This window comes from Drosophila sechellia, unplaced genomic scaffold (genome assembly GCF_004382195.2).
Source record: "Drosophila sechellia strain sech25 unplaced genomic scaffold, ASM438219v1 Y_39, whole genome shotgun sequence".
Taxonomy (NCBI): Eukaryota; Metazoa; Arthropoda; class Insecta; order Diptera; family Drosophilidae; genus Drosophila; species Drosophila sechellia.
In genome coordinates this window covers 39,485-47,744 of record NW_022611417.1, presented here as the reverse complement: position 1 = coordinate 47,744, position 8,260 = coordinate 39,485, and the positions used below count along the sequence as shown (strand labels likewise).

At 43.7% G+C, this 8,260-nt stretch overlaps 2 pseudogenes; both read right to left on the bottom strand.

Moving 5' to 3' along the window:
• Positions 1 to 731: 731 nt before the first annotated feature.
• Positions 732 to 4,608, bottom strand: LOC116803480 (annotated as a pseudogene).
• A 39-nt stretch (positions 4,609 to 4,647) lies between these two features.
• LOC116803472 lies at positions 4,648 to 7,961 on the bottom strand (annotated as a pseudogene).
• Between the last annotated feature and the right edge of the window lie 299 nt (positions 7,962 to 8,260).

The window sequence follows — 8,260 nt, the reverse complement described above, 5'->3', positions numbered from 1 at the left end:
AGAACCAGAAAAACCAAATAATGATGTAGAATTTTTAACAGAATTAAATGAGCGTTTGAACGAATTTAATAATGAAGCGGGACGCGTCATTTTAGAAGGGGGAGAGTTATCCAACCCATGAACATAGCTCCCTTCCACAGTTTATAAACAAATTTCAATTCTCAATCTTGTCGGCATTTCCTTTGTCATTGTTTTTGTCATTGTTTTTGTCATTGCCTTTGCCACCACTCAGCTACCCGCTAACATAAGCAACCCAAACTTAACATAAAAACAGCTTCCGCTTGGCGACCAAACCACGGCCGACTTATTGCTCATCAATCAAAAACTGCATCGATCAGCATAATTGAATTTCATAATGCAGTGGAATAATTCCAGCATAAAGCTTTTATCGAAAGTTCGCTAATTTTCCGAAAGAAAAGCTTCTCGAAGCTAAAGATAAGCTACCAACAAAGTGTCTCGTAATAGTATAAGTGAAAAAGTTTATCACCGAATAAATGTAAAATAATAAAAATAAATATTTATTTTTTTTTAATAAATAAAGAGTAACAATTTTAGTTTGCACACATACAGTTGTCTGCTATCACTGTATGCGTAGAAAAGATCTGTTCGCTGTAGCGCTCTCCGTTCTTTCTCTCTCAAACAAAAACTCGAGAGACCCTGGAGCCACCTCTAGAGCCACGGCCCCAAAAACTCGTGCCAAAAAATCGTATGGCGTTACGCATCTTGTTATTCTAGTGTCTTTGGTCCAGCTGTGAATCGTTACAGCGAGGGCAGAAGATCTTCACGTTGGACTTGACCCACACGTCGCTGGGGCCCACAGGCAGGCCTTTCTTCGTACAGAGAGCTTTGGACACACTGTGAAGTCGCCTCTCTCATACTTTTGGCGCATATCATCCACGACTCGCTCCGACATGATGTATCGGGCTTGGATCATACCGTACAACCAGTCCAAGGAACTGTCGAACACCGGATTCAGGATCACTTGCAGTGTCTCGGTGAAGTACTCCAGGCTCATCTGGTTGAATGGTGTAGTCGATGGGTACGCGGCAGACGAACTCGTTGATCCCGAGGAATAATCTGATCCAGCTGCTGTTGTTGTTGTTCTGGGTACAAGATTTTACTGTGAATTGCTATTTTTTCCATAGAAAAAACCTAGTTATTCACGGGCTCGATTTGTTTCCAGTTCACTCGTAAGAAATAATAAAAAGTACAGTGCGAAATGACAAGGCCTACTATGCCATAATGACATCTATGTATCAGTTGGGCCGCAATCCTGAATCGGCCGAGGACTGAATGGCCTTTACAAAAATCACAATCACAATGTATACGATTGTAAATATTTTCGAGCGAAGAGCGCTACAGCGAACAGCTCTTTTCTACGCATACAGTGATAGCAGACAACTGTATGTGTGCACACGTATGCTCATGCATTGTAAATTTGACAAAAAATTCCCTTCACTTTAGAAGTTCGTAGACTTTAAGTCTATATTATTTTAGATCAATTGGCACCATGTGAAAAATTCTTGTTTTGCATTGCCTTAACGTTATTCTTATTTAAATAAAATAGTAATAATATAGTGATAAATAGTAATAGCCGAATCATAATATCACGAACAAATTTTCAAAAACGAATTTATATTAGAATATTTGTCAGAGTATTCAGCTGGCGACGTGTGAAAAATTAATAAGGCAATGTTTGTTGAGTGCTTGTGTCCGCACTTCGTGCCTCAAGATATGACTCTTGCAACAAACTGTTTTCATATTTTTATTTTCTAATTTTTATTACTTAAATTTTTAATACTTTGGAAAACTGAAGACACCATCTGATCTTATTTTAATATTTGTAAAAATATTTTTAAAAATAATAAAAAACAAATGTGTATAAAAAATTTAATTTAATTTAAATTAAATTAATTTTAATTTTAAATTTAAATTTAAATTTGTTAAAATTTATGCTCAACAGCATTAAGTGCACAAATAAAAGTAGTGCTTTCTCATTATGATTTTATGTAAGTAATGAATGTTATATGTACATATATATTACACATAATTAATTATCGTCATAAATATAAATATGTAAAGGGTAGCTAATTCGAGCGGCGATCTTAACATACGAATTTAAATTATTAATTTTAATTTTTTTCATCATATTGCCAAAACTCCAAATATGTGCACAAGTACGCAAACAGCAATTTTGGCCGTCAGTCTCTTAGCTTGTCGACTATCTTATAGCTAGGTTTGTGTCGTCCGCGAAGCTTTTTTGTAAATATGGTTTGGTATTTCCTGGCGATGGTGTGTTTTCGTCAATGATTCTTGGCTTAAAGCTAGCTCTGGCGGCTCTGCTGGTGGTCGGTGGGCTGTCATTGTCGACTCGCGTGGGTTTCGAAGTACCTCTTTCAGGTTCCTGGTAGTTTTCCAGATGTTTTTGCGCTGGGTTGCTTGTCTTGGATAAAGGTAGTGGATTTGCCTTGTCCTTTGAAGCGATCCTATTCTTTTTTGGGATCTTATTTGTGTTCCGGCGCCATTTATTCAGTCGCTTATGAATGGCTGTGTCATGGGAGGAGAAACGTGGTCTTCTGTCGTTCAAGTTTTGCCGAAAAGGATTTAGCATCGCCTTTCTGGCGGCCTCCTGGCGAGCTTCACCGATTGACCTGCTCAGGATTGCTGAGCTGTACGGCAGACGAGGGGTATTATTGCGTGGAGGGGAGCCTTCTCGTCTATAAATGTTATTTGTTGCGTCTTTAATTGTCCGTATTTTGTTTAGGTCAATGTTAGGTGGACTTAGCTTGGTGCAGCAGGATGACAGATGATCGCCAGTGCATTTCATGCATCTTGGCGGCCTCATCCATAAATTTTTGGCATGCCTGAAGCCCTGGCATCTGTAGCACTGGACCGGCTCCCGTGTCCTTTCAATATCCACCCTTTGCCCACCGTTTGTTTGAGTGAGATAATTTTCTCATGACTGCCGTCCTTGGCCATGACGATCTCCACTTCAAACATTCGCATGGGGCCACCTGTAGCCGGATTCGTCATATTTCTGACGAAGCTCGGATTCCATGCGCGCGAAATATGACGAATCCGGCCACAGGTGGCCCCATGCGAATGTTTGAAGTGGAGATCGTCATGGCCAAGGACGGCATATTTCTGACGAAGCGCGCATGGAATCCGAGCTTCAGCAGCTCCTGGACTATCCACGAGCATGGAGTTGGAGTGGTGGAGATGTCTGATAACTACTCGATAACCCCTCTCGGACTTGGGCTGGTTGGTGAATAGAGGGAAGCCGTTAGCTGTCAGGACTTCTTTAATTTTGAGGTAGGTGGTCGTAGCTCTGTATCTGAATTTTGACGGGGTGGGGGGGCATTCCCGGGTGGCGCCGCTGCGCTACGAGCAGAATCATTGATGCTGTAGGGTAACGGCTGGCGGGGGGGTCCATTCCTGGCTTTGGATTCCTCGTAAACAGATTGAGCTGCCTTGCTTTCTTAAAACGGGTGTGGTGAGGGGGGAAAAAGGCTGGGAGTTTCGAAGTTAGATGTGGAGCATAATCTTTTGTTTTTTTTTTATACATTTTTAACGTCTATTGACGCTTTTCATTGTCCTCCGATTTTTGCTTAAAAATATATAGTGACAATTTGTGGCATATTACATTTTCGGATTTCTTGGCGGCAGATATGCGCGCCATACTTACAAGTATTAATTTATGATTTAAATTTGCGGAATACATTTTAGAATTACTTGGCGGCAGTTTTGCGCGCCATGGTTCGAGTGTGGAATTTAAATTTAAATATTACGTTACTTAGGAAATAGCTTATGCAATAGGAAAAAATAGTTTTGGTAATTTTAGAGTATAGTCAAGCGATGACGTGGTATCCAACGATGAGACTATTATTGATGGCGGTGAGGATGAGCAGTTACCATCGTCCGATGAGATGGATAACACAGACGCCCATCCTCCGCTTTGGTTCACGTTCTGGACGTCCATAAGTTGTTGTTGTTGCTGCTGGCTTCACTTTTTGCTACTGTTGCGCGCGCGCCTTTGTCTGTTTTATAATCTCAACTGACTTGCAGCTTTGGGCTAGGCACGTAGGCGGGCTTCTTCGATAGCTCAAAGGCACGGTGGATGATCGATATGCTAGCAATTTTCCGGCCAGCCTTTTTGGCGGGCTTATCGGCTAGTATCTTTTTTCTCAGCTGACTATCGGGCAAAAATACTAGAATTGTTCAAGTTAGTATTTTTGGGATTCTAGTATTTTTCCCGCCAGTTACTCGCGTTTGTCAGTGTCAATGGCATTTTGGGAAACTGGTCTCTCCTCTCCCAAGCGGAAACGAAGCAGAAAACTCGCGTGTTATTTCTTATTGTAATAATTGTGCCTACTGTTCCTGCGCATTGCCTACAGTAATACTGTTTCTGCTTTCAGTGGTGCTGGTAACGTCGTTGCTGCCGGTATGCAGCAAGCATTGGCCAGCCTGGCCCGTCAACTTTGGTGCACGAATAACCTTTTGTGAAGGGAAGGAAAAACATGCGCCGCAGTCCGCGTCGTCAATAGAAAAGGATTAGGTTTGTCTGTGTGTTGTCGTAAGTACAAGCTGACTGATATATAGGACAAACATTTCTGCTCTCCCACGTGTGGATTTAAGCATTCAGATCATTCATTGGGACTTGTTGACCGAGGATCCGATATTCTTGGGCGAGGACTCGGGCGATTCGAGCTTCATCAAGGCCGTCTTGTAAAAACCGGAAGCCAAATAGACTGCATGTGCAAGCGCTTTGTGTAGAAAAGAACAAGGACTAAATATGGAGAATTACTTACCGGTGGACGTCCAGGGGCGGCTGGGGTCTCAATTTCGGCCGCTGCGCGAAGAAGTTGTGCGAGAAGCTGGTCCCGAACATTGCTCCGTCCAGCTGTGTATCGTTACATCGAGGGCAGAAGATATTCACGTTGGACTTGACCCACACGTCGCTGGGGCCCACAGGAAGGGCTCTCTGCCTACAGGAGAGCTTTGGACACACTTCGAAGTCGCCTCTCTCATACTTTTGGCGCATATCATCCACGCCTCGCTCCGACATTATGTATCGGGCGTGGATCATACCGTACAACCAGTCCAAGGAACTGTCTAACACCGGATTCAGGATCACTTGCAGTGTCTCGGTGAAGTACTCCAGGCTCATCTGGTTGAATGGTGTAGTCGATGGGTACGCGGCAGACGAACTCGTTGATCCCGAGGAATAATCTGATCCAACTGCTGTTGTTGTTGTTCTGGGTACAAGATTTTAAGCCAAATTAGCAGTAGCATGCCCATAGTGCAAACCGCTGCTCTCGCGCGCATTTATCTGTACGGCGCTCGTTCCTTTGTTGTTGTTAGCTACCTATGTTAAGCTTGGGCGCTGCATTTCAGCTGCCTGCCCGCCAATTGCCTTTTCGTCGCGCTTCGGAAAAGACCAAACTTACTTACTTATTGTCGCTATCGTAAATTATCGCTATTTCGCAAAATAAAAACTGTCGTAATAAAAAACAAACTTTCTTCGGTTTTTTATTATTCTCAACAGCTATTGAAAAAGCTCAATAGCTAAACATTTGGTGACCCCGACGTGATCGTGTTAATTTGCATGCAGTAATTAATGCACTTATCCCGGTTATAAATAAATATAAATTAAATCGCATTAAATCGCAATCGGTTGGACAAGTGAGTGGAGATTTCGGTGATAGTGGCTGTGTTTAAGCGAGCTAGCATTGCATATATACATACATTGCTACATATATCGTTGCGTGCATTGACCCCGCTTGCATTTTCGGCATCTATTTTGTGCTCATCTTCCCGCTGAACCGAATCAAAGGCGATTTGTTGCTATGCCCGCTGAAGGTGAAAAAAACAGGGTGACCTTTTTGAAGCGCAAAGCTAATGCGCTGTTCAGCAGGTTGCAGAGGCTACAAACGTCGCTGTCTAATGAGACGCTAAGCGGATACGACGAATCCACTCTTACGGTGAGGCTGGAGCAGATTGATGAGCTGCAAAGTGCCTTCAATGTTCTGCATACAGAACTGGAGGAATTGGACTTCGGCGAAATTGGCAGTGAAATGAGCGAGTCTTTCTATGAATTCATCGTTGAATTCAAGGCTAGTGTGCGCGCGGAAATAGCCAAACGCAATGTGCATTTCGCGCCGCACTCAACGCTTGCGGAAGGTATTGTGCCCCACCAGTGTAGTGGTCCTCAAACGCAGCCGCGGCCGAGGCCGATGCCGTTGCCGCCTGTGCAGCTGCCAACGTTTGGCGGCGGCTACGCAAACTGGGCGGATTTTTACTCCGTGTTCACGAGCATAATCGACAGCCATCCGGACCTCTCCAACGTTGAGAAATTCCAACATCTGCGGTTGGTGCAGCGCGCGCATTTATGGGAGGACCTGCAGTCTCTAAAAACGCTGGAAGAGTTTCCTCGTCTAGTCCCATATCATCGCTCTCGCCGTTCCTGGATCAATTTGGACTTCTTAGAGTAGGCGGTCGCCTCCGGAATTCGTCGTTGGACTTTGATGGCCGCCACCCGAATAACTGCCACATCTCGGACGTTATTAACTCCAGACCTTTAGTTCCCATTTCAGAGAACCCTGCCGATCTAGATGTCCTCACTCCGGCGCATTTTCTCAATGGTGGTCCGCCTTCGTCGTTTGACGAGCCAGATATAACGGGCCTAAACTATAATCGGCTTGACTCTTGGCAGCGCATCTCCTTTCTTCAGCAAATATTTTGGTCGCGATGGAAGGAAGAGTACTTGACGTTGCTCCAGCAGCGTTCCAAGTGACGCACCCCAAAGCCTGGCGCAGCCGTGGACAACGTCGTTCTTGTTAAGGACGAGAATCTACCCCCAATGAGATGGCCTTTGGCGAGAGTCATACAGTTGATTCCTGGCAGAGACGGCGTCGCTCGAGTTGCAGAATTGAGGACCGCGTCTGGAGTAATAAGACGGGCAGTGAACAAGCTGTGTCTGCTCCCCCTTGAGGACTCTGTTGGAACACAAGCTTCCAACGGGGGGAGGATGTTGGGTCATGCAGCCGCCAAAACTGTGCAGTAGACTAATTTCATACTTGTTAATATTTAAGCCAAATTAGCAGTAGCATGCCCATAGTGCAAACCGCTGCTCTCGCGCGCATTTATCTGTACGGCGCTCGTTCCTTTGTTGTTGTTAGCTACCTATGTTAAGCTTGGGCGCTGCATTTCAGCTGCCTGCCCGCCAATTGCCTTTTCGTCGCGCTTCGGAAAAGACCAAACTTACTTACTTATTGTCGCTATCGTAAATTATCGCTATTTCGCAAAATAAAAACTGTCGTAATAAAAAACAAACTTTCTTCGGTTTTTTATTATTCTCAACAGCTATTGAAAAAGCTTAATAGCTAAACAAACATATTGCAGCACTTTGTTGCTATGTTTATGTTTATGTCTATGCACGCAGTTAGACCCAGGGCGGATGTAACATGATCGCCCACTCGAAGGCCACAAAGTATAAGTGCATTGCCCACTTGAAGGCAAAAAGTATAAGTGCATGGTCAGCATTCACACGCCGACCAAATGCATATTACATACGTACATACATAGCTCGCTCTCCCGATAAGCCTAGATATATAAGATATACATAAGAACGCCGCTGGCGTACCCGGCAGCGCAGCTACGCGGATTAGCCTAAGTCCAAATATTCAAAACTGTAAAATCAGATACTCTGTAGACTTTGAGCTGGCATAACCATTTCTGCCTATTCTAAAATCAAAAGAATAAATTGAATAAATATAAAGTCAGCCCGACGGCTGCATTCAACTTTAAAACGGACTTGTGTTCTTAATTGGAGTTCATCATTACATGGCGACCGTGACAGTCGTCCAACGCTGGACGAATAGACTGAAGTAAAAGTAACAAAAAAAAAAAAAACAAGCTGGAACTGGAACTTGGATTGGATTATCGGGCAGTCGTGCGGACATCGCTTTAGTCGAGAACTAAGATCAAAAGGAAAACTGGAATGGAATTGCCAAGGAAAAATCTGAGTGAGTAGAGTTTTATTGAGTATGGGAAAACACCGTGGCGGCTTAAAAACTTAGCTGAATAAACGTATAGCCCACGTAAGGTGGCTAATATACGGTCAGCAAACGCCACCGGTTAGGTCGAAAGCCCTAAAGCTACAAGCAGAGCTAGACCACATGCTGCAATATCAGCAAGAATTAAAAACCCAAAAACTCGAGAAAACTCACTAAGATAATATCAAAAATATACCAAAAATTAA